Here is a 27,451-nt window from a genome sequence, read left to right on the forward strand (position 1 = left end):
TCTGCTTCTGGTCCATAGGGGACTCTCCTCAGCACAGACTTCATCCTAGTTTCTTGCTAACTGCTAAGGCAACAAGTCCAGATCTTAGTATTTGATTTGATCTTCACTGACATTCCTTCTCTGAGCTGCTGAAAAAAAAGTAACATTTCCAATCAAATATCACTTGAACAACATTATTTATAAATTTTAATTAAAAGGACATTTCACTACAAGACATGGAGAGGTAGGTCTCATAAGGATGTTCAGAGTGGCACCAAACTAGCCTCTTTCTTAGCCATTGCTAAAGAGTCACTCATGAGCCTGCATCCTGCTTCAGGGATGCAACTAAAAATCAGACCTCGACCTGGTGTTCTGGTGGTGAAGTAACTTATGGCTCTAGAACCCTTCACCCCAGTCATTCCAACAGTAGCTTTATTGAAGTAGACTTTTAGCTTTTGTAGAATTGGAAGGTTGCCATTGAAAAATGGCACCTAGCCATTTATTCACTAGTAATTTGAAGCAAATGAATCAACTGTGAAGTAGGGGTGCAATAAAAGCAGCAAGTGATAGGATTTTAAGCAACAGGTAACTTCTAAGATGGGCTGGTACATCTCTACAATAGATTAATGTCATAGCAATCTTAGGAGATAAGCAATTCTTGCAATAAGAAATAGAGGTGTTAAGATGTATGTCCAATGTCCCTTTGGACAGAATAGGATGAGGTAAAGTTGCCTTGATTTGGTAACATTTCTTAGTAGACATTATTAGGATAACAGGCAGTGTGAAAATAACATCTTAGGAGTTGAAAATGGCAAATGCCAAGTTAGCGTGTGTGTGTCTGTGTGCACACCTATGTACTATGAGGGAGGCATCAGATAATACAAGGGAGAAGAGTGATTCATGGAAAGAGTGGACAGAGTTTCAAAGGCTGCAGAGTGATAAAGGACCCGATGAGCATTTATTCAGGAATTATGATGTCACTGGTGACCTGAGCAAGAGTAGATTCCGTAAAATGCTAAGGGCAAACCTTGGTTACAGGAAGGTGAACAGTAGACGGAGACTTCCTTTCCCAACAATATTGGCAGAGTGAATATCCTGAAAAACTATCCTGCTGCAAAGCTCCTAAGACTAGTAGGTACAAAATTAAAAATGCATTTTAACACATGCTGGAGTTGGAGAGAGTTAGAGAAACTATCAGAGTCATCAGAGGCAAGAGCTCTGAGAAGAACCAACTCAAAGAGTTGTAAGCAATGAAATCATCTGTTAATTCCAGTAATCTAGAGCTTCAGTTTTGACCTTGACAAACTCAGGTCTGCATTAGTGGGAGAGTTGGATTTCAGTTCTGGGATGTGTAAAGAATTGCATCTTCAGTGAAAGTATGAATTAGAAAAAATAACAAAAATAAAATATGCCTTGAATGAAGAAACAAACAAACAAAATGTCCCCTGAGAATTCATAAGCCAGAGCTAGTCCTTATTCAGGCAAGGGTCCCACATCTCACTGTGCATAGTCTGAAAAAGACTCAAGCAACCCCAGGCTTGGAGCTTCCCTAAGGGCCTCCCAAAGCAAATAATTGTCTCTAAATGATTCAACCATCAAATCAAGCCTCAAAGAATTTCTGCATATAAAGTCCTTATATCACCTCAGAATTTAAAAGTACAAAACCAAAAAAAGGAAACAAGGAATAGGAATAATTGTCAGCAGAAACAATAAACAACAGAATCAGACCTAGAAAGAGTTGAGACATTGGAACAGTCACATTCACAATATGAGATTTGTGTATAATATGTTTAAAGTAAAAAAATAAAATAAAATGTATGAATAAGGAAGTGACTATAAAGATAACTGAGCAGTCAAAATAAAAGTCAAACAAATTGGACATACAGAGACAAAAATACAGTAATTAAGGTAAAAATTTAATAGGTATGCTACTTGGCCTATTAGACATGACTGAAGAGAGAAAGCCTGAGCTGGAATATAGATCTGAGGCAGTTAGACCCAAAAGAGCATCTGAAAAGCAGTTGAAAGACATAAAGGATAGATTGATGAGATGTAACCTAAGTCAAATCAGAATTCCAAGAAGAAATAGAGAAATAGGAGAGAGATGATTTTGGAAGGCAAAATGGCCAAGAAATTCTAGAAGGAAAGATGACATGGCTTCTCAAATTTAGTAAGCAAAACAGCCCCAGTTTTAACCAAACTGTAGAATATACACACAAAAGTCCTTCAGAAAATCCAGAGAGAAAAACAGATTACCTCCACAGAAAAAATTGGAATGATAACTAAATTCTAAATAATAACAATGGAAGCCAGAAAACTGTGAAGTAGTATCAGAGTGGTACATGTGAGTGTATCTACATATTAACGCTGTAAAACAATAATTATAAAGTCTAATTTGAGGGCATATTAGTTTTCTATTGCTGTATAATGAAGTACCACAAATTTAGTGGCCTAAAACCACACATACGTATTATCTTAAGTTTCCAAGGATCATGAGTCTGGGCACAGCTTAATCGGTCCTCCGATCTAGGTCTCACAAGGCCACAATGAAGGCCTAAACAGGCTCCACTCTCATCTGGAGGGGCCACTGAGAAGATCCACTTCCAAGCTCATCCATGTTATTAGCGGAATTGATTTCTTTGAGGCTCTACAACTGAGGGCCTAGACCTTTTAAAGGCAGATGGAAGCTGTCCTTAGTTCCTAGAGGCCACCCCATTCCATACACCTTCTCAGAATATGGTAGCTAACCTCTTCAAGTCAGTAAAGAGAACTCTCTTCAGTCCGTGTAACATAATATAATAACTGAGAAAGCATTTCCGTCACCTTTGCCATATTATGTAATCTTATCAAGGGAGTGACATCCCATTATTTTTGCAATATTCTATTGGGTAGAAGTCACAAGATCTGCTCATACTCAAAGGGAGAGAATTACGCAAAGGCATGACTCACAGGGGGTCACCTTAGGGTGTGTTCAGCAGAGAGGTTGGAAAAGAACTGAAGTAAAACAATGAATAAGTCAGAAGGAGCATGATCAGAGTTAAAGCATGCTAAAGTCCTCGTATGAAGTGCAGAAAGATACAGATTAATTTTAAACTATATTAAGTATAAATGGAAAGCACAAAATAAGATGGTAGAAATGAATCAAAACATACCAGGAAACTAAAATATAAATACCCAAACATTTTTAAATGAAAGGGTGAATAAAAGTTATCGATTGAGGCTATACTAATATCAGATAAAATAGACCTTAGCATAAAAAGCATTATTTCAGTTAGAGGGTCACTAACTAATGATAGAAAAATTCCATGCACCAAATCTCACAATTCAAAACATACAGAATGAAATTAGAAGGAGAGATTCATAAATTGTAGTGGGTGATTTGAGACCTTTTACTTGGCAATTGATAGATCAAATAGACCAAAAAGAAAAAATCACTAAGACATAAAAGACTTTGAAAATGTAAATAACATGCTTGAACTAACTGCATTATGCAGAATAAAGCAGGAAACAGAGACATCACATTATTTTCAAGCACACATGATACTTATTGCCTACATAAATATATAGAAGCCACATAATAAGCCATAAGACTAGCTTTAACAAATATGAGATATTTGATATGATATGGGTCACATTCTCTAACCACAATAAAACTAAGTTTGAAGGCAATAAAAAAAAGATTATGAAAAAATTCCTGTTTAGAAATTTGAAAACACTTCTGAGTAACTCAAAGCAATCAAAATGGGTATTAGAACATTTTAGAACTAAACAATTATGAAAAATTCATATATCAAAACATGTAGCATACAGATAAAATAGTTCATAGAAATTTATAGCCTTAGGTACATATGTTAGAAAAGCTGAAAATTAATAAATTAAGTATTTAACTCAATTTAAAAAAATATTGACAACATAAACCCATAAAGTAGAAGAAAGGAGATAACAAAGATAAGATCAGAAATTAATAAAGTAGAAAATAAAGATACAATAAGAGCAAAACCAAACCTGTTCTTTAAAAAAATCAAACAAGGTGCTGACCCAGTGGCACAGTGACTAAGTTTGCACACTGCTTTGGCGGCCTGAGGTTTGCAGGTTCAGATCCTGGGTGCAGACCTACACACTGCTCATCAAGCCGTGCTGTTGCAGCGTCCCACATACAAAATAGAGGAAGATTGCCACAGATGTTACCTCAGGGACAATCTCCCTCATCCCCCCAAAATAATAACAATAATATCAAATAAAATCCAGATGTCTCTGATAAAACTGATCAAGAAGAAAGGGGAAAGATACAAACAATTTTGGCAAAGTAAAAGGAAACATAGTTTCAGAAGAAATAAAGACTAGAAGGATAGCAGAATGCTATGGACAGCTTTAGATTACAATAACTTAGATGAAATGAAAACACTTCTAGAAAATTCTCTCCTACAAAACCTACGAAAGAACTAGAAAACCTGTGTGATCTTAAAATCATTGAAGAAATTAAATGGTTGTCTTCTCATGGAAAAACCCAAGTCCACAGTTTGATAACAAATTCTACTAGATATTTAAGGAGCAAATAATTCCAATATCACATAAATTCTTCCAGAGAATAAAAAAATGACATATTCCTCTTTTACTTGTTTTATGAGGTCATTGTTATAATCTTGATTCCAAACCCAATAATGAAAGTTCCAAAAGGAACATTATAGGTCAGCCTCAATTATGAATATAGGTGCAAAAATCCACTATAACATATTGGCAAGCTAAATTCAGCAATATATTAAAAACACAGAAACATACACACATTACTAAGTTGGCCTTATACAAGAATTAAGAGGCTAGCTAACATTTTAAGAACTATTAATATAAATCAGCAAAAATAGTAAAAACCCATAAAATCATCTCATTTTTTGCAGATAAAATAGACACAATATTCATCCATATTAGAAACTCTTGACAAACTTGGAATTGAAGGAAACTTGCCTAACTGACAAAAGAGTATTTATAAAAATCTCACACAAAGCATCACACTCATTGGTAAAACAGTAACATAATTCTCTTTAAAGAGAGGAACAAAAGAAAGATGCCCACTATTACCACATATATTCAACATTGAACTGAGGATCCCAGAAAGCACATGAAAACAAGAAAATGAAATGAAATTTGTAAGGATGGGAAAAAAATAGAAAAAAAATCTCATTATTTGTGGAAGACAAGATTGTCTTCATAGAAAACCCAAAGAAAGCTACAAATTATTCAAATTAATAAAAGAGCTTAGTTCAGTGATTATATAAGATCAACATGCAAAAGTTAAACAGAAACTAATTTGTACAACCAAATAGAGGTGATTAGGAATTTAACAAAAGATTGTCAATCTTTTATGGAGAAATTTATACTTTTTGAAATATATTTTAAAAGGTCTAAATTGAGAGATATGCATACTCAGAAATAACAAGATTCAAAATTTTAAATATGTCAGTTATCCCCAAATTGATATATAGAGTCAATGAAATTTCTTCCAAAATCTAAACTGGATTTTCTTTGAAATTTAGAAGACTGATTTGAAGATTCAATAAGTAGAAGAGTTAGAGTCAAGAAGAAAAAAATCAAGTATAGAGACTTGCCATAACATGTATCATGGCCTCTTCAGTGCAGAAATAGACCAATAGACCAGTAGAAGTGAAGATAGAGCCCCAAGTTAGACCAAAGCTTATAAGGAAACGATATATGACAGATTCGGCATTGAGACGTGTGAGTAAAAGATAGACTTTTCAATAGGTGGTGCTCTGGAATTGGTATCCTTATTTTTTAAAAATGAAAATGGATTCCTACTTCACATCTTACACAAAAATCAATTCTAAATGGACTTAAAAACTTAAGTGTAAAAGTCAAAGTTTTAAAAATTTTACAACTTAAAAATAGGAATATATCTTTATGATTGTGGAGTAGGAAAGGATGATTTAACAACAACAAAACCTAAAGAAAATCATTGGTGAGTTTGACTCCATTAACATTAAGAACCTTATGGTGTTCATCAAAAGACACCATAGGGCTGGTCCCGTGGCCGAGTGGTTAAGTTCCCGTGCTCCGCTGCAGGCGGCCCAGTGTTTCGTTAGTTCGAATCCTGGGCGCGGACATGGCACTGCTCATCAGACCACGCTGAGGCAGCGTCCCACATGCCACAACTAGAAGAACCCACAATGAAGAATACACAACTATGTACCGGGGGGCTTTGGGGAGAAAAAGGAAAAAATAAAATCTTTAAAAAAAAAAAAAAAAAGACACCATAAAAATCTAGGAGGAAAAGTATGCCACAACTGGAAAGCTATATTTGCAAACTGTATCACTGAAAAACAATTAGTATTCAGGACTTGTAAATAACTCTCACTAAAGAATTTTTTTAAACAGAAAAATAGGCACAAACATAAATAGAAGGGGAAACAGAAGTGGCTAATAAAAATATGAAAAGATACACAACCTCTTTACTAATCAGGAAAATGAAACTTAAAAACCAGAATAATAAAAGTCATTTCAGGATGAAAGGAGGTGAGAAGACACCACTCCATTCGAATGAGTAAAAGGCTGAACAGACTGAAGAATCAATTCTACTTGGATTGGTAAAAGAGGGGAGGACAGAGGGAACTGCTGCCCTCAAGACTGGAGAGACAGCCAGATGAATATGCAATGTCACCCCTTACCTGAACCATAATGAACGAATTGCTAGAGGCTCAGTGTGGACAACTCTTGAGAGTTCAAAACTCCAGGGGGACTCAGTCAGAGGGGTGCCCCACAGTACTCTGAGACTTACTTCCAGATTCCCACAGCATAGATCAGAGAAATATCCCTCCATGCTCTGTGAGGGGGAGGAAAAAGCAACCATTCTGAAATAAACCAGAGCACTGTCTTCTTCTTATTAATGCCTGACCTCAGGAGAAACCAGTTAACTAGAGCCTAACCTGCTGAGTTATTATCAGAACCTAACTGACCTGGGGGAAGGGAACTGTCCAATTCCAGTCAGCTGTACCTTCCACGTGGGAGAAGGGAATTATCCAACTCCAGCCTGCTCTAGACATCCTGTTCCACCTAAGAGGGGAGAAAAAAAATAGAAACGTTTGTGAAGTTCACAGTCTGGAGACATAGGCGCCCTAAAAGACTGAACCCTAATCACTCAACAATAAGAAAATAAGGAATCTTATTTAAAATGGGCCACAGATCTTGAGATTCCTCACCAAAGAAGATATACAGATGTCAAATAAGCAAGTAAAAAGATGCTCCACGCCACATACCATCAGGGAAATGCAAAGTAAAACAATGCGATACCACTACACACCTATTAGAATGGCCAAAATCTGGAACACTAAAAACACCAAATGTTGGCAAGGATGTGGAGCAAGAGGAACTCTCATTCATTGCTGATGGGAACACAAAACAATATAGTCACTTTGGAAGACATTTTGATGGTTTCTTACAAAACTAAACATACTCCTACTATATGATCCAGCTATCACACTCCTTGGTATTTACCCAAATGAGTGGAAAACTTATTTCCACACAAAACCTGCACGCAGATATTTATAGCAGCTTTATTCATAACTGCCCAAACTTGGAAGCAACCAAGATGTCCTTCAGTAGGTGAATAGTTGAATTGTGGTCCATCCAGACAATGGAATATTATTCAGTGCTAAAAAGAAATGAGCTATCGAGCCATGAAAAGACATGGAGGAACCTCAAATGCCAGAATTTCAGATTAAAAGAAGCCAATCTGAAAAGGCTACATACTGTATGATTCCAACTATATGACATTCTGGAAAAGGCAGAACTATGGAGATAGTAAAAAGATCAGCAGTTGTCAGGGTTTGGGAGAGAGGAGGGATGAACAGATGGAACACAGAGAATTTTCAGGGCAGTGAAAATAGTCTGTATGATACAAAAATGATGGATACATGTCAGTACACATTTGTCCAAACTCACAGAATGTACACCACCAAGAGTGAACCCTAATGTGAACTATAGACTTTGGGTCATTATGATGTGTCAAGGTAGGTTTATCAGTTGTAACAAACGTACCACTTTGGTGGGGGATGTTGATAATTGGAGAGGCTCTGCACATGTGGGGATGGGGAATATATGGGAAATCTTCGTACCTTCCTCTCAATTTTGCTGTGAAACTAAAACTGCTCTAAAAAAGTTTCAATAAAATTTTGTTAAGAAACAGTGAAATATAATGCTATACCTATCAGATTTGCAATTTTTTCCCTCTTACGCCAAGTGTTGTTAAGGATATGAAACAACGGGAACACTTATATATTGATGGTGGCAATAACTAGAACAATCATGTTGAAAAATAATTTCACATAATATAGTCAATATGGAGATGCTTATACTGTTGGAATTATGAATTCCACTTCTACCCTGGCCTAGAGGAAACCTCATACACGGCATAAGCAGACGTATACAAGAATGTTTGCAGCAGGGTTTTTTGCATAGGATAAACCATGTTAAATCCTGATAATCAAACATTTTTAACCTACAAAAACTGCAGCTTCATGTGGTTCAATGTAATAACAGCAACAGCTGAAAACACTGCCCATTTATAGTAAATTCCCGTAATATAATACAGTATGAACCACAGCTGCTCTGATTATCAATATAGATAAGTTGCACAAAGTTAATGTGGAACAAAACAAACAAACAAAACAAGTCATAGAAGAATACCAACAGTATGATAGAATTTATATAAAACTAAACCATAAATTGTTGAGATACGTATAAATTATAGAGGAACAAATGAAAAACAAGCAAAAATTCATGATTGTCTTTATAAGGGAGGTGAATGGATTGGGAAGGGAAATATAAGTTTATTTTAAAGGCATTAGTAATATTTTATTTCCTAAGCTAAGCTCTGAATACATTTTAATTATCACTTATATTTTACATAGGCATATTATTTTATACATAGGAAATATCTTATAATAAAAAATTGCTAAAGCGTAGGTGGAAGGTGAGGAAGTGGAGGCTAAGAGAGCATGCTACTTTCTTCGTGGACACTTCGGTGTGAGAGGAAGAGAAGGGTCAGAAGTAGCTAGAGTGGAAAACGAAGCAGAAAAGGGACTGTTTTTTAGTTGAGAGAAACTTGAATATGTTAATATACTGAAAAGGAGAGGCTGACTATAGAAGAGAGAAGGTGATCGATGAATCAGGTGACTGAGGATACAGGAGCAAATGAGAACCAGATGAAGGTAGAGAGAATAGCTTTCATCAGAGGTGGGGTCTCTCTTCCCACTAAAATTGAAGGAGATGGTTTATGATACATGCAGATGTTGGCAGAAGGAGGTCAAGAAGTCTAAGAAGTGTTGGTCTGATGGTCACTGTTTTCTTGTAAAAAAAAATTTCAGTCATCAATCAAAACTGATAAGTAAAATAGCAAATCAGCGCATTGGGATGACTGGTAGAAGTTTAAAGTAATTTCTGTGAGGCTGGGGAAGAGAATGATTACAGAGCAGCATTAAGGGTCGGCAACAAGTTACAGACCAGAAATATGGCATCACATCCATTTGTTTCTTCTCTCCAGTTGTGCCAAGCTCTTCAGGTGTAAGAGTAGAGGAAAAGTCTGGAATGCGCTAAGCTTTGTGTTTTCCTCTGCAGGTGCTGTAATGGGCACAGCTGGGCTCAAGTGGATGAATTAATGAGCCTTTGGGGGTTAGGTAGACCCAAGTCAAGAAAAGACAAACTCTGGGAGGACAGAGAGAAAATGGAGAGTAAAAGTGTTGGTGCTCTTGATGTGATCAAATAACTGGAGTGTGGAAAATAAGGAGTTGAGGGTAATGTGAGGCTATGGAAGGAACTGCCAAGAGTTTAAGGATCCAAAACAGGAAAATAGGAGGGAGCTGATAAAGTCCAGGATGAGTCTGATGTGTGTGGTTGGAGAGGCTAGTGGTGCTGGTCCCTGGAATTGAAGAGATCAGGGAACAGTGAAGAAAGTTCGTTGGATAGGGTCATCTGCATTGACGTTGAAATTGGCTAGGAAAATAGTGGCAAGAAAGAAAATGATCAGAGCGCTAAGGTCCTTGAATAACGTAGAGGCATGACAAGGATGTTGGTGAACAATATCGAAGAGGATGGTGGAAGGAGGTAATGGGATGGCAGGAGCCCCAAAGTCAGAGAGGATTTTATATGAATGAGAATGAATGGTGTGGCTCTGAGGAATGAGAATGAATGATTTGTGTTGTGAAGCTAGAAGGCTTTGATAAACCTTTTGTGTAGGGCACACAGTGGGGGAGAATAACCTGACTTCTCGTGAAGATAAAGAAAGTGCCAGGTCCCACTCTATGATGTTTTCTAATGTGGTCCCGCACGCTCCCTGCCTTCACTCTTATTTTTGATTTTTTAATTTTTTTCCTAGCTATCCTTCCAACTCCGATTTATCTTTGTGCTTTTCACTTACCTCACTTATAGCATCTAACCACAATGCACTGTAATACTTAGATGTCTGTATCAGCCACGAGACCGCACTCTGCTTAAAAGACCATGTAATATTTACATTTATGTCCACAATACTTCACATAGTGCCCAGTATATAAAAGGTGCTTAATAAATGTTTATTGAATAAATGAATGGAAGAAATAGAGGAATGTCAACAAATGGAAAGGCTTGTGAAAGCAACGAAATGACACCTGTGTGTTTGTATTTATGGATGAGTTTGCATTTGCATGTGTGTGTGTGCATTTCTTGCCTGGTTGTTAGAGATAAAATAAAGATGCTCCAGAGGGTAAATACAAATCATAATCACCTGAGAGGGTTTTGGGTGAAAAAAATCATGTTAGTCTGAAACTTGGGAAAAGTCAGTAGAAAAATAATAAAGCATTATGGAAGTTGATAAAACCATCACAATCTCTTTGAGAGCAGCAATGAAGGGAAAAATGCTAATTTGGTCCCTGTTGGTATATTCTGAAATTAATAATGACCTACATACCTCCTACAAAGTTTTTCATTAAAAACGTCCTTCCACAGTCTAAGTACTAAAGACTACGAATGAAACAAAGGAAGCATTGTTTTATAGTGTTGGAAATTAGAGTCCTATGCAATCAAGTTTATCTTTAGAAGTAGGTTTTAAAAAACCTGAAAGGATTGGTAATAGTAAAGTAAACATGGAACAGATGTTGCCTCGAGCAGGGTCCTGGATAAAATTGTATTTTGATATAAAGCTAATGAAAAAGGGTGGTGTCATTGGTATGACTTTTGCAAAATTTATACATTTGCTTTCTAATCTGTAGTGTATAACTTCCTTTTAATTTAATGAATAGCTGAACAATTTTAGAAAGTATTAAGTATGCTTTGAATTTAGATTTAAAGTTCATATATTTTACAAAAAATACTAGATGAGATTTTGGAAGTGCAAATCTTGCTCATTGTTCAGTGGAAGCATTTCTCGTTAAACAATCTCTTCTAGGCCTAATAATTAAGTCTACCTAGAAGTTATGCCTAGAGAGATAATAAATAATAATCTAATAGTGTATATGATATGTAAGTTTATAAATTGTAAGGTATGCCAGGATGTTTTAACAATGTTGGTGTGCTGGATATACTGGAAAGATTCAAAGATATATAAACAGTAAATAGAATATACTCTGTTCTCTAATACTTAGGATATTTATGGAGTTTTAGAAATAAATAAAACCTAATGGATATTTTGTCTCAATATCCTAACTTTTTTATGTGGAAAAAACAAAGGAAGTTTAAGGGAGATTAACAACTGATTGATGGAGGAATTGGGATAAAGGTCAGATCTTCTGCACTCCAGGCCCATATTTTTCCCCTTCTCCTTTCCCTTGTATTCAAAAACTGTATTTATTATACTAACATTTGAAATCTATACTAAAATACTTTGGCTTTTACACACAAGCAAAATGATTCTTCAAAATTAAAGTTTAAATTTTATTATAGAGTTATGGACTTTAACAGAACTGACAAAGAATGAAGGAGATAAAGTTGTAGGTGGAAAGTAATAGTTTCATTAGAGTAACAGGATCCAGAATCAGAAATCATATTATCCTGGGCTTAAAACTGAGCAGAGAATTGATATTCATATAGGTTCTCCAATAAAATATTTTACGAACCTCCCCTTTCCCAAAAACTGCCACAAAATTTTCATAACAAAGAGGTTCATATGGGCAATGATATTCCAATATTATAACTTGTTTAAAGGACTGAATGCTAAAACGTTGGATCCAAAGTTACAGAGAACCAGAATTGACAAATTAGAGGGCCTGTTTGAGCTGAAAAGTGCTGGATATTTAAATTGAGGCCTGGCTAAAGCTGATCTATTGTTCTAACTTTCCTTACCGGCCACATAAACCCGGAAATTTCTCTCTCTCCTTCCTCCCCAAATTAAAGATTTGGAAGTAGGTTGGAAAGCAGAATTTAGAATGTCAAATCCAGAAAAATGTTATGGTTTGGGCATAACGTTGGTAAACTAGTAAAAAGATCTGAGTAGGTATTTGGTTTTATTTGGGACTAATAGCAGACTCCAAACTAGAAAAACTCATCAAGAAGTTTAACACCCTTTTCAAATAAATTTTGGCTTAAAGGAAAAAAATTTTTAAAAAAACAGATTAAAAATATATATCACACGATAAAGCATTATATATACAATTTTTTCTACCACTGAAATTTTGGAAAGCTGAAGGAAAGTATCCAATTTTGATCCTCAAATATTAAGTATTTTTTTCTATGTATTCCCATTTTCTTCCAAGAAAGAAGATAAATTTTAGTCACTTCTTTCAACTAAAAGAAACCTCCAGTCTAATCTTTGCTCCTCAAATCCCCTTCATGGTGCAGAACAATCAACCTGTCCCATGCTAAGGTATATTGCTCTCTTCTCTCCTTCTCACTTTAAAATACTTACCAAGAATTTGGCTTCAAGAAAATTATCTCCAGACTCTTATCCAATAAGAGTCACTAGGTCATTTATTATGAACTTGGTGCCCTAATCATTAAGCAAAGTGTATTTTACAGCTTGAGGAGTATACAAGCAGAGACAGAGATCTTGATGTTAGAACAATTTTCTATATAGTTTTACACCGATTGGCTCATTAAACCTCCTGTAGATAAAGTAATGGGCAAAAATTCACTGCAAATTCCACTGGGATCTTGAGTTCCTTGAGGTGAGAACTGTACCTTACTCATTGCATTACCCCAACCAGAAAGAGCCAGGCACATAGTTGTGCTCAATAAACAGGGAATGTGGAAGGAATGAAGCCTTTTCCTCACCGATTATGATCTGTGGCGTCATATTCAGATGACTGTTCCTGGTAAGGAATGGCTCAGAAACACTGGGTCTTCCCTTCTTGTATCTTCCTTACATGCTGTGGGCCTCATAAAGGAAGAAGGTTGACAACTGCTAAGTTTGCTTTTCTGTAATTAGGTTATTTGTCCTAAATTTTTTTTTCTACAAGGAAAATTAAAGGCTGACTCTTTTTTTGTTGTTTTTAAGAATGTAAGTTCTGCATTTACTGTGTGCTTCTCAACAGAGTGTGTTTGCATAAGTAATTTCACCTTTGGCCACCCCAGCAATGCTATTGTTAATTTACATTGCCCAGGAGGAAGTACATGCCTACTTCAATTTTCCCTAGGGCTAGTCAGTTTCTACTGTTTTTCCTTTCACTGAAGACAGCCATTATTACTCAATAAGGCAGATACTGGGACTGGTGGATCCAGCATGTATTTCAAACTCATTTCTCCCCTGCCTGCCACTACAATAGGTCAGTAAGGGTTAAAATTCAATTTCCCAGTCTCTCTTTCAACTCATGTGACACAGTTCTGGCCAATGAGATGCAGCATGATAGCTGCTGATGTTACCTTGCCTCCTTCCTGCCTGGAGCGTGGATGGTAGAGTGGATGGTAAAATCTTCACCTTGCAAACAAGAAGATTAAAATCTTATGCTAAAGATGGTAAGGCAGAAAGATTTAACAAGCCTAGGACACTGACCACATTGTGAAATCACAGCACACGCCCTGGAGGACCTATCTGAACTTCTTTTTGTGCAAGAAAAGAATGAATCTCCTTCACTACAGTTTTGATTTTATAATTTTATATTACACACTGCTAAACACAATCCTAACTGATCCATTGGAATAATGTATTTTTGGTATCAAGGTTAATAACGTTAGGATAATTTCAAAAAAATAAGCAGTTACAATTGATTTCCTTCTCTCCAATATGTAAGAGAACAGAGAAAATGTCTCATTAGGATAATTTTGTAAGAAAAGGCAGTTACCTTTGTTTTGTTGAATATAGGTACCAGAAAGTTGATAGTAATCCTCTTTCACCTAAAACAATACCTGACGAGCTTCTAAACTCAGGGCTTTATAAACCCAACTCAGGGATTTATTGAGAAACAATTAATTGGATTATCATATCAGCTTCTACATCCAATCTGCTGTGATATGTTATTTTGGCTGAAGTATATAAAGAAAATCCCACCTCATATTCCAATGTGGTTGGAAAAGGGAGGATTATTTTAATAATAGCTTCTTCGCAGTTAATTCAGTATGGAATATGAAACTGTCAGTAAACTCCTCCTACTCCATTACAGTAAAGGCCATTGATCTCTCTTGCACTTTGAATGGATCTTTCACCCACGCATAAAATTGTAACATCATACACCGGTCACTTGGAAAATATTGGTTCAGTGAGTTATGAAGCTCTTCCAAATGTCAGCCCATTTCGTCATGTAACATAAAAAGATCACATTCAATAACACTAAATTGATTTTATCTGAAAGTCTTTATGTTTTGGGAAGCTGCTAAACCCCTAGCAATGGATATCAATTTTCCAAAATTCTAATTTTCACCATGAAGCTCAGATTTTATTGCTGACAATAAATACTACTAGTTGCTTTCCCTGAAGTAACAGGCTCACTTTGATCATTTGCCAGGAAATGTCTGTTGAATATCCAGATCTGAATGACCATAGCTCTCTGTCAGTCATTGATGTAAAAATGATGTTCCCTGAAAAAAGTGAGAATTCAGCTCCCAACTCAACGAATTGCACAGTGCTTGTCCTTAAGACAATCATCATACCTTGTATGCTTTAGGTTTACGTCCTATTGTGTCACAGAGAGTATCAAAAGCACATGTAATCTAGGACTGAGATTTGATAAAGTAATTTTTACTGTTTCCTCAAGGACATTCTGATTTTTTTTTCACAGTGAGTATGTGGTAGCAGAGAATACAGTGACAACTGGAATGGTTTGGTGCCACCATCTTGATTCATCTTAAGGCACCAAAAATTTTATCCACTACTGTCTTTGTACCATCGGAGCAAGCGTCAACACGATGAAAAAGGCAAATAATATCTTAGTGTTATTATGAAAATAGTTTTGAATCCAGGGACTGCTGGGGATGCACACCACATTTTGAGTAATACTACCTATAGAATACCAAATGAACCAATAATTAAACCAAAATTATAAAATATATCAAGAAAAGCTATTGCCCCAGAAACCCAAGTCATTCACAAATCATCAGCAAGGGTCACTAGTTCATAAAGAATGAATTTCCTTGCTGAAGTAATTGTATTTGAATTCCAGAAACAAGTCCTTACATTAAAATATGTCTATTTTTTCTTCTAATGTAAGTAGTATATGCTAACATTTGGCAAATCATGAAGGAAAAAAAATTAGCTATCTCCTACTACCACCACAGATGAACTACTGTTGATATCTGACATATTTTCTCAATATTACATTATAAGCTTTTAGCCTGTCATTTAAAGTTCTCTCGAAACATAACTGTTGTCATCTATAAATATCCTGTTTTGAAGTGATACAATAATTTGCCAACAATTTCTTTAGTTTTAGATAGTCAGGTTATTTCCAATTTTTTTTTGCTGTTGTAGGCATTGCTGCCAACACTGAATATAGATGCACATTTTGGCCATTATTAGGTGGTGTCAGACATTTTAATTTAGTCATATTCTGATGTGCCCAGTGCTATTTCATTGTGGCTTTAATTTGCATTTCCTTGATAAGTAATGACATTCAGCAAATTTTTCATGTGCCTATTTGCCATTCATATATCTTCTTTCGTATACGCTATTAACATTTTTGTTATACTTTTCTCTTGTATTTTTATAATACGTTTTCTGAAAAGTTTGATTCTGTTAAATACGCCATTTTGTATCACAGTTCTTTGTAGAACATATTTTGACTTATTATTCAACTAATAAGTATAGTTCATGGGAAATAGAGAAAAGCATACAGAAAACATAAAAGTTCCTCATTATCTGACCACTAAGAGATAACCACTGCCAGCCCATTAGGGTGTTTTTCCCATCTTTGCCTTTTGCAGTTTTCCATATTTGAGTCTATACTGTATATTCAATTTAGTGTTCTACTTCTTTTTCTTGTTTCAATGCCATATTGTGAGCATTTTTGTACATTTTTAAGTATCCTTTCCACATCATTCTCTCTCCTCCCTACACCACCCACAGGAAATTACAGTTTACTTAAGGCAAATATATGCAAATTTGCAGAAGGCAAATCTGAGGCAAACAGGTTTTTTTTCTTTTTAATTAATTTGGATTGCTTGTCATTCTTGAAACTTGCGGAGTTCTCTGTCTTTTCTAGCTATCATCTCTTCATTATTTTCACCTTTGACTTTTCTTATGAGTTCTGAGAGCACATTTCATATTTAAACTCTGACTCAATGTTATACATTATTTATTCCTTCAATGACTCCAACAAAAATTCTGATAGTCCTGCTACATTTAATTCTAAATTCCTAAAATCTCTTTATCTGACGTACCTTGCTTCTCAATTCATCCTTAGACTTCCAGCTCTTGTTTCATGGAGTTCATATTCTTTTGCTACTCATGATTATGTCAGCAGTATAAAAGAATACTTTTATGTTCTTGGGATAGTAGTTACTTTCCTTTGTTCTGAATATATTTTCCCTTTTTTTTTTCTATTCTTAATGAAACTAGCTCTGTCTAGACTCAATGTTTGTCAACTGATAAGTACATGGATTTCCCTTATGACATTTGGTGTCTGTTGAAATCTAGCTATAAATCAGCTAAAAGGCAAGTCAATAAATATACATTCTAGCCCAATTCTTAGTTTCTTAGAGGCAGTCTTCATTGCAGTGATTCTGTATATATTGGGCTGATTTGGGATATTATCCTCCCCAGGCTACGATGTTCTGAACAATCTTAGTAAATGTAAATTTATAATATTCAGTCAGTATCATTGCAAGGGCTTATTGTGTCTTTGCCTCAACCTACAACACTCTTATTTGTCGAATCTGTATCTCCATGATGCAATGTGGTAATGTATTCTCTCTTTTCTCCCTTCCTCAAGTTGCCAGATTAAATACAGGATGCCTGGTTGTTTGAATTTCAGATAAATCACAAATACTTTTTTAGTGTAAGTATGTCTCATAAATATTTGGGACATGCTTACACTAAAAAAGTATTTGTAGTCCCCATTTACTATTTAGGACATAGTTATATATTAAAACATTATTTGTAGTTTACGTGAAAATCAAATTCAACTGGGCATCCTGTGTGTGTATTTGCTAAATCTGGCAACCCTCCCTGCTCCTCTCGAGGTGTTTCCTGGGAGCATCAGTCTCTAATTTGTATAGGAGGAGCTGTATTCATAGCAATGAGTGTAGGTCAGGAGGGTTTAGTGGGCACAGAAGTCTCTCTTCCCACTTCATAAGGTAGTACATCTGTGCAGGAGAGGAACAGCTGCTCGGTTTTCTTGCTGGTATAGGGCTGGCGTTTTTGAGCCAAAGGACAAATGGTTTGGGGAGTTCTCTACTTTCTCCCAGCTGAGCAGCTTGTTCTGTTGCAGAAATTTGGCCTTGGTGGGTTTCAACTGCATTTTTCAATCCAGTTCTACCCATCTTGCTTTTCGATATAGGAGATCTCAGATTCTGCAAACTCAAGTTTTTGGTGGCTTTTGTTAGTTTTTATCTTTTTGTGTGAGAAATCAGGAGACGCTGACTCTGGGGTTCTTAGCTGGAAGTTACTGGAAATCAGACTCCTGGCACTCTTTAGTGTGTGTGTGTCTTTGCATGCTTGGACTACAACTTCTGACACATTCCCAGAGGCCCAAAATGAAGGAGGTGGTTATTTTTGGCCTAATAAGCCCTGCCAAAATGGAATCAACTGTGATATCTAAATCCACCTGCACAACAGCAAGGAAGCCTTTTCTGGAAAAGGTGATAGTGTTGCTGGATACAAGATAATGTTGCCTAAGGTATGTATTCCAGGTGGTGCTGTGGTTTCACTCTTGAGCTTTTGTCCCTTATGAGTGGCCACAGATGTGTGTTGGAGTGATTCAGGACTGTTTGGCCTGGTGTTGGTTTTGTCCTAATAAGGAACCCCCTGTCAAAGGTCTACTCTCCCTTTGCCTTTTTTACAGCTACCCAACACAACAAAGGCATTTTTTTATGAGAATTTCTTCTTTCTGCTTCTCTGGGGAAACAGTCAGTCCCACCATCCCTCACGTCACTTAAAATCACACTTAGATGAAGAATCATCTACCACTGGCTGTTTGGCAATCCTCAGAGCACATAAAAACAGGCTAAGTATAAGAAAACATCTTCAGAATTAGTCTCGACACTCTTTAGTTCAACCAGTTCCCAGCTACTAGCTCTTCTTAAATAAGTCATGCATTTAGCTCAGTTCAAAGCCTGACAAAGTTTCCAGATCTTGCTTTTGTGTAAACATGCAATGCCTCATGCTGTGTTTCATCTTCCCGAACACAAACCAACCCACCTGCTTTGCCTGTTTCATTTCTTCCAGCTGGTTTCCCACTTGTCTTGATTTACTCTCAAGGTTTTTGCCGTATTGATTTATCGAGGAGACCTAGTCATTTATGTCGTGAAGATTATCTTTTTATGGCTGTGCTATTTGGTCAGCAGAGCACAGCTTTGGTGTTAACTATATTTATTTGGCCTTTGAAGAACAAGATGATGGATTTTTTTTCTTGACAGAGTAATATACTCCCTAAGAGATGGGGACTGATGAGGAACTCATGTGGCAAGAGTCCTTTCTTCCTCTGCTGTTTGTCAGAGGTGTCGAGATAAGATGGGATGATGCCACATAACCTACAACCCTGACAGCTCTTTTCTGAACTTCTTACCAGAGGTCAGCCTGTTCTGGGAAAGCAAACCTCTTGAGGAGAACTAGTAAACAGAAGGGTGCTCGTTTGAGATCCAGAAATGGAGAGATTAAAGAGAGTTTTGACTTGGATCCTGTGGGGGCTGAGCATTCTCTGGTTCTGGGCCCACTCGGTTCTGGGTTTTGCTCTGTTCCCATTCTAAAAGGGCCTTATTGTGTTTCAGTGGAAATACACTGTGCTGACCAAGGAGGGGAAATTGGAAAAATCCTAATACATAAGGGAATTACCTCTCTGAACCTCACTTTTTGATCTGTAAAATGAAGTCAGTAATTCTTTATTAGTTGAGGTAAGGACTAAGCTGCTGAAAGAGAGAGACCTCAAAATACAATGTTTAAAGAAAAAGACAATGGCTTAAATTAGAGGTTTGCATCTTTCCTTCTTGTGTAACCGTTTTAAGGTGGGCGTCCTAAGCTGGGTGGCTGGTTCTGATCCTCTAAGCTATCCAGGAGCACAGATTCCTTCTATCTCCTAGTCCATTTTCGACATTGACAGGAGCAAAGCCGAGTCTCAGCAAATCAAGCTAGTCTGCACGAAGAGGGAAAAGAGGAAGTCCGTGATGAACAATTTTCTTTAAGTCACGCACACAGAGGTTTTGCTCTTCTCCTCACATCCCATTGGTCATGTGACTAAGTTCTCACCAATGGGATGTGAAGGGAAGATCACGGGAAACCGAGAAATGTAGTCTTGAACAGGGAGCCCACATGCCCCAGAAAAAGGAGAATGGGATTTTGAGGGTGAATAGCTATTAACCAGAAATACTAACATCAAGAGCTGGATGCACAGATTAAATAAGATAATATTTTTAAAGCGCTAACCATATGCTAATATAGAGTATTACTGAAGGCCTAATACTCAGTTAATAAAAGCTTTCTCCTGCCCTCGTTTATGTCCTTCTTAAGGAATCAGTAAGTGTTAGGAAAAAAGGAGGGGAAATTCGAAACATGACCTACAGCTCTAAATACAGACATGAATGGAACGGGAAGAAACGAGCCAGGTCTGGGAACACGTGAAATTTAGGTAACCCTCATTCCTGAAAGGCTCAATTGACATTGAGTGTCACAGTGGAGGTGGGGCATGGAATAATTTTCCTAAGGGAACTCTCCAAAAACATGACAAAGATGAGGAGTCAGTCAGTCCTTTTTGGTTATAGGGACCGTGGCTTATACTTTGTTTCTAACACAGTTCTTTGTAAATTACAGGTGGTAGATAATTGCTAGTTTATTATTGGCTGTTCATTCATATTCAGCATTGAAAGTCCTAAGATAATAAACTTAAGGGTAGATAAGATTCTGACTGGGGTCTTGTCAGCTGAACAATTCATGTATGAATTTCTGATTAACGCATTGTCCAGATTACTGTGATTTCTCTTTCTGTAACTTTGGAACAATTCAAGGGTTTTGATGATATATGCTCTATAATACATGTGAAATGTCTGAGTCATACAAAATCCATTTAAAAACCTCCAAAGAGTTGCTGTGCCTTAAGGTCAGAAAATGAAAATTGGAGTAGTAGTTTGGCAGAAACAGAAAGTTTTGTAGAAAATAAAATCCACAATTGACTTCCATTTGAATAACTATGCTTAATAAAAATAGATAAATAAATCTCATTTGTTATAACTTACAAAATTCTTAATTCTTACTTTGAAAGCAAAGCTATGTATATATATGTGACTATAAGGATACATATTGAAAGTTATACAGAGGTTATTTCTAGTTGATGTAAATATGAAGGGTTGTTATTTTCTTCTTTAAATTTTTCTAGTATTCTCTATACTTAAGAAGGAGAAAATTAATGTGGGGAATTGGAGGGTGGAAAAAATAAGACTTGATATTATCACGACTTTTAATAGATCTTGTAAACTACAAATGTTCCAAAAGGCTTTTCATATTGTCTGTAATGGAAACAACCCAGTGTTCCCATTAGGTGACTAGGGGAAGTAGGTACGATGTTGGTTGTTTTTCAAGTGTAAATCTAAAGTTAAGAAGTATTATGCGTGGTCCCCAAGATAGTGGTGGGAACAGGATTGGAACCTGTAACACGTCCATTCAAGGCCCTAAACTTTTCATGAAATTCATTGTTCACAGAAACATAATGAGTGCAAAAGACTGACATTTCCTTTGCCATTGTTTCTTTCTTTAATGCTCCCTGGTGCCCAATGCTCTTCCAGGAAACAGCTCCCCACTCCTTCCTCTTAATGAACATCAAAAGGCTTAGAAGCCATTTGTATATCCACCATGTGTTCATTGTGGAGAATGAAATCAAATCTTGTTTCAAGTTCTCACATAGGAATTCCGGTGGGCATGGCAGAGCTACTCCAGGATATGAAGGGGAAGGCTATGATATTCATTTTCCATATCCAGCAAAATCTAATGTAACCAATCTCCAGGAAGAGATTTGTCTTTTAAATTTGACTCTATATTTCCAGAGTTCATTGTCTTTATGGTTTCTTCAAACATCTTCACACTACAGGATGGGATACCTGGCAATGAATCTCGAGTACAAATAACTAGGGGGAGGGAGAGTAGAAATTTCCAGTTATAAATGAAAAGTGCTTATTTAGGAAGTTTTCAAAATAGTGTTGCCATTCTGGCGTAAGATTCTGGCCTCACCCCTTACCTTAGCATTTGTTCTTACCCAAATCTCATTTTCTCATTTTCTATAAATTAGTAGCAAAAATAACTTTTGCCATACAAAGCTCAGTAATATTGGTTCACAGCATAGAACATGTGATCTTCTTGTCCTATAGACATGACTATGATTCAATGTACCTATCAAGGGGGTGGGTGGACTAGAGCAGAGGAGGTATTAACAAATCCACAGCTTATCCTTACTAGCCTACCTTTTTAAAAAGTTTTTGTTTCATTTCTCTTTAAGACCTTAGATGAAACTTGTTAAATTTCCTATTTCTGTTTACTTGTCTGTAACTCAGCAACACAGTAGAACAGGGGCGGAAAGTACAACTGAAATTTCCTGTATTAAAAGAACGTAAATGTGTATTCCTGATAATTCTTTGTGTGGGGCCCAACTGAACCAACATTTATGGGGGTTCCTTGGTCACAAGAAAGTTTACTATTAATAATGAGATCAGTCAGGCCTCAGAAATCTCAATACTATCAGTCAACATAAATTTAGTAAAGTGATAACATTGCTTTCCAAAGTTTTCCAAGGGTCTCATGAAACCCTTGTTCTGAGGCATTGTAACAGTATTACACAAAAGCTAGACAATTTCAACTTTTCAGATGTGCAAAGACCACTTGTGAACATACTCCAGCAAATGAAACATGCATCCAAGAAAGAAAGATATGGAAGTAAGAAATAATGTTGAGGAAGGAACCAGTAAAACTAATACCTATCTAAATAATTGTTGAAAATGAGGCTGTGCAGCTTAATGCCTGAGTTTAAGGATTCTTTAAAAAGAAGGCTACACAGGAACTTATTTCAGAAGAGCGTATAATTAATAGCCTCAGGAACCTGGGAGTCAGACCCAAATTAGGAGGGGAGAGGTTGCCACTAGGTCACCAAGGAGTCATCTATGAATTATGAACATGCAAAACCAAGCAGAATGAGTTTGGAAAAATTTCAAGTCATTTTACAGACTATCTATAATGTAGAGTTAGCTGTTCATTTTCTAGAGATGGGGCTATTACTTTGTAAGGTAGAGAAAACCATTTCTTTCCTTTTCTGGGGAAATGGAGACTTAGATTTTAGAGCCATTGCTATGGATTGTCTAGACCCTGCTTCTCTCGAAGGCAGTAGTCCCATGGGAAAACAAGACAGCACAGGTCCTGATCTTGGCAGCCTGAAAAAACTTCCTATTTAAGCATATCATCCTTCCCCACTCCCAAAGACACACAAACAGCCCTGTAGAAGATATACAAAATTGCTGTCTTTGGATGGTGACATTTTTTCCTCTTTATACTGTTCTGTAGTTTGCAAATTTAGTTTGATGGTTATATATTTTTTACTTCTGGAAAGGAGAAAATAATGCCTTACTTTTTACAGTAAGAAATCATGAAATACTAACACGTATATTTTGAAAAATATACATATTTTTCTACCAACAATTTTCCACCGATATAATTTTCTGCTAATATATAAAGGAAAGTGACCAAAATTTCATGTTGAAAATGTTTGAAATATAGACTGAAGAAATTTATCTAATTTTCTAGTCGTAACTTTTGAAAAGGCAGACTTAGGCATGGTTCAGACATGTTAAGATACCTTAAGAAATGTGGTATTAAAAAAAACTTTTATTTGGTCTTCTATTTAATGGTACCTAGGGTTTCATGCTTGACTGCCTCTTTCTACAGCTATGCTATTAAGCAGAAGTTCTTCACGCGAGAATCTGTGTGATACAAATCTACCACCTCTAAATATTTAAGGCTTTCCCTAATTTCAAATATCTGTCTTTTTCTTTCAAAAAAATGTTCAAAGGGGCCCACCTAGTGGCATAGCCATTAAATTCACATGCCCCCACTACAGCGGCCTGGCTTGGCCGGTTCAGATCCCAGGCACGGACCTACGCACGGCTTACCAAGCCACACTGAGGCAGGCATCGCACATGCACAATAGAGGAAGATGCACAGATGTTAGCTCAGGGCCAGTCTTCCTCAGCAAAAAGAAGAGGATTGGTGGTGGATGCTAGCTCAGGGCAAATCTTCCTCAAAAAAAAAAGAAAAAAAAGAAAAAATTGTTAAGGGCATTATGAGTACCCTAAAATTCTTTCCGTATGTCATGAGAGAAAAGGAAAACTTATTACAAGGTGATGCTAAAAACTCAGATTGCAATGTTGATGAATAGCCTCCTATAATCTACAGTATCTTGAGAAAAGATGAGGAACCCGACAATCAGTTTCTCCCTGGCAAGCACCTTCACACAGAGCCAGCTTTATAAGTTTCATAGAAATAAATGACAAAACAAGCAATTCTAAGAAATATATATATCCGAAACCTTTGAAACCCCAAATCTTTGAAATGCCTTGTTCTTTTTGCATGATGACTAAAGGGATAAGTACGTACTGTATTTGGGAAGTTTTGGAGACCATGCATTCAACCTTCAGCTCTTGATGGGATGTTCCTTTTCCGTTCCTGCAGGAACCCTATCTCTGTCATGACCTCAGTTGTATATGCTTCCCTCTACTTTCTTGATATTATGACTTCACGCAGACCCCTATAAGCTTCATTCAAAGGAAAAGAAAAATCTTTTTACTTGGCCAATTGTTTATCCATCCATCCTAAGCCTGCCTTCTTTCTCCTGCTTGTCTTCCATCAGTATCACCACACATTGAATACCTATGGTATGCCAAGCACTGTACTAAGTGCTCACATCACACGCTCTCTCAGTTTTCCATGCTGACCTCTCAAATTCTCTTAGTTAGGCCCCCTCCCCCAAGAGTACTGCCTTTAGTTCCTATGTCCTCAGAAAAATTTCCCTCTTCCTCCTCAAACTACAAATATCCTCTAGGGTAAGATAGAGGTGACAAAGAGCGTGGCACAGTAGAAAGACTAAGAGCCTTGCATCAGAAAGACATGCCCACTTCACAGAGCTGTAAGAGGAATTCAACGAAATATGACGTAAATTTTCTTGCGCAAAGCTTAAAACGTGGGAAGCAATAAATGGTAGCAATTTTAACGTCTAAGAGATAGTTTCCACTTTGATATTGGCATGTTCAGAATGGTCAAGTGACTTTTTCTTGCCCTTTTATTGGCATATGCATTATGCAGAGCGCCTATTCAATATACATTTATTGTAAAAATGAATAAAATGAAGTACAGACTAGACAGTGAGAGTTTCTCTCCATTTTTTATGCTTTATTTAAGAAAGCCCTCTCTCTTCCTCCTCTTTTCGTATATAAATTAATTGCAGTTTTATATCATCCCTATCCTCTAGTTTGATCTTCTCTGCATTTTCTTAAATTGAGAAATACCAATAAATTCAGATTAGCCATAACTAAGTCATGGTTTTCCTTCCTTTGGCCATTTCCTTGCCTTCTATCTTCTTGTAACTTACGCTTCCATATCCAAGAGTGAGAAATGTGAGTCCCTAATTTTTCCGCAGCTTTAATAAGCAGACTGGAAAATGTTTAGTGGACTGCCTGAAACAATGAATTTTAACGGTTTCCCTGTGTCCTTCTGAAGATTTTCGTATTTAGCTCTTCTCTCCCTCCGGTGTCTTCCGTATCCCATTCCCAACGCTGAGTCGTGATAGATTGAGCCTGTGGCAGCAATACTAGAAGGGCTGTTTCTTAGTTTAAATGGTAGCAATGATATTTTGCTGCTAAAATTAATTTTACATTATTATTTTCATACAGTTCTCTCTTACTTTCCTTTGTTTTTTTGAAATGAAAACTCATAGAACATTTCTCTCTTTGCTACTAGTGGTACCCACATGTGACAAAAGATCTAGGGTTAATCCTTAACTTGTCTGGAAATTCTTTTTATCCCAATAGGTACCCAATTTTAAAAATGTTTTTCTCATTTTTAAATCTTACTCAAAGTCTTTTCTAGAAACGTTGTTCTCTGGGCCTATTATGTTTTTGCCAAAGTGTCTAGGCTTTGCTTTTATTGTGTCAGGGATATGACTTGTGAGGTTTCCTTTATCTATGAGAGAAAGTTGACCTTTTGTGCTAATTCCACTTCCTGGTGAGTCAGCCTTCTTTCTCTTGGGCTTGTGTCCTTGCTCAGTGCCAATAACTTCTCATCCTCTACTGATTCAGCACCCATCTTTCCTTATCCACGCTCTTCTTCAAACCCATTATTCCAGCTCTGTCCTTGACCAGGGACTTCTTTGTGTGGACACTTACTTAATTTTCAAGGCCTCAGTATCCAGCAATGAAAGAATGAAAATAAAAATAAGGTATAATTTATCACTCTAGTAGAACATATTAAATTTTTAAAACACAAATGAGGGATACTGGCAATGATAATCTTCTCCAGGAAGGAGGTAATGGTGAAATAATGAGAATTTATTTTATTAGAAAAATTCAACATCCATGCAACTACAAATAGGTAGCAATTCTCTTTTATCTTATTTTTTTCCTCCAGCAATTTGGCCAGAAATTATCCAGGATCCATTTTTCTTTGTGTATTTCCAGTTCAAAATAGTAGGATGGAAAGAAGTAGAAATAAATTTTCTCCAGGCTTCTCGAAGCTTCCTTATGGGGTTTAGAGTGGAGAGGCAAAATCGGCAACAGATATTGATTCATTTATTGAGAAAATACTTACTGAGTGCCATTTCAATTCAACGTCACCACTTCCATATGGAAAGGAACTATCCCTCTGGAATGTTCCCTCAGTTGGTAGAGGTCAGCAGTGCAAGGAGCCGTGCACATATGTTTCTACAAGCTACAGAAAAAGGCTATGCCATGGATCCCACATCTCTTTTCACTCATTCCAAGAGGTGAGCTCAGCCTTTTTATAAATAGTAAGAGGAAATAGGAAGACTAGGATTCCAGCAGGAGAAAGTAGTGATTTCACAGTCTCTTCTAGTAAGTCATGTTTGTAATAATGTCTACCTTTGAATTAGGTTTCAGCATCAACGCTGATAATTTTTTATGCTTTTTGCTTCCTTCTAGTGTAGAATTACCTAGGTTTTTTTTTTCTTTTCATGACTGCAAAGTCCTTGGATAAAACATGCAGTATAAGAGGCTTTTGTAGGAACACGTGTCTCCACTCTACCAATCTTATTTGTTTAATAAGAAGATATTTACAATTAAAGAGTTTTTTTGAGGTCTAATTAGGCCTCTTTACAATCCCAACAGATGAATGGCCACATATAAATCATTAGATGACGTCATTATTTTCATCTAGAATCCTCCATCCCTCAAAAATGAGCTTTCTCCCAGGTGAGCACCATTTCTTTTTTGAGCTGAGTGTATTTTCCAGCACTTAATACTTTACTTAAGATGGTTGCAGTTCGTTTGACCTAAGAATATTTGTCCCTTACATATATTTATACCTCTTCTAAAGCTTGGCTTTAAGATACAGTTAAATCAATGGAATATACTTGCAAATTTTTACAGTTGCAAATTACAATACAAAATTTGGAAATATAAGTAGTTAATACTTAGGGAAGGTGGGATGGTTTCATAGGAAAAGTACTTGCAATAGTTAGGAGACCTGGACTGTTCTAGTCTGGCCACTCACTAGCTGTGTGAACTCGAACAAATCATTCCATTTTGTTTAAATTCAGTTCCTTATTGTAAAGCAGCAAGCCTGGATCCTCTCAGTGCTAAAATTCTAAAATGCTAAGGACAGGCACCTTTCCTTTTCCAAGTCAAACTAACCAAGTCTCTAAATACATTG

At 36.5% G+C, this 27,451-nt stretch overlaps 1 long non-coding RNA gene across 1 annotated transcript; it reads left to right on the forward strand.

Moving 5' to 3' along the window:
• The first annotated feature begins 982 nt into the window (after positions 1–982).
• LOC139082813 (uncharacterized) lies at positions 983–26,991 on the forward strand. The gene is made up of 3 exons (XR_011539071.1): positions 983–1,110; positions 15,168–15,303; positions 26,908–26,991. It is a non-coding gene; the product is annotated as an uncharacterized lncRNA (long non-coding RNA).
• Positions 26,992–27,451: the final 460 nt, after the last annotated feature.

The sequence above is a fragment of the Equus przewalskii genome, chromosome 4, assembly GCF_037783145.1.
Source record: "Equus przewalskii isolate Varuska chromosome 4, EquPr2, whole genome shotgun sequence".
NCBI lineage: Eukaryota > Metazoa > Chordata > Mammalia > Perissodactyla > Equidae > Equus > Equus przewalskii.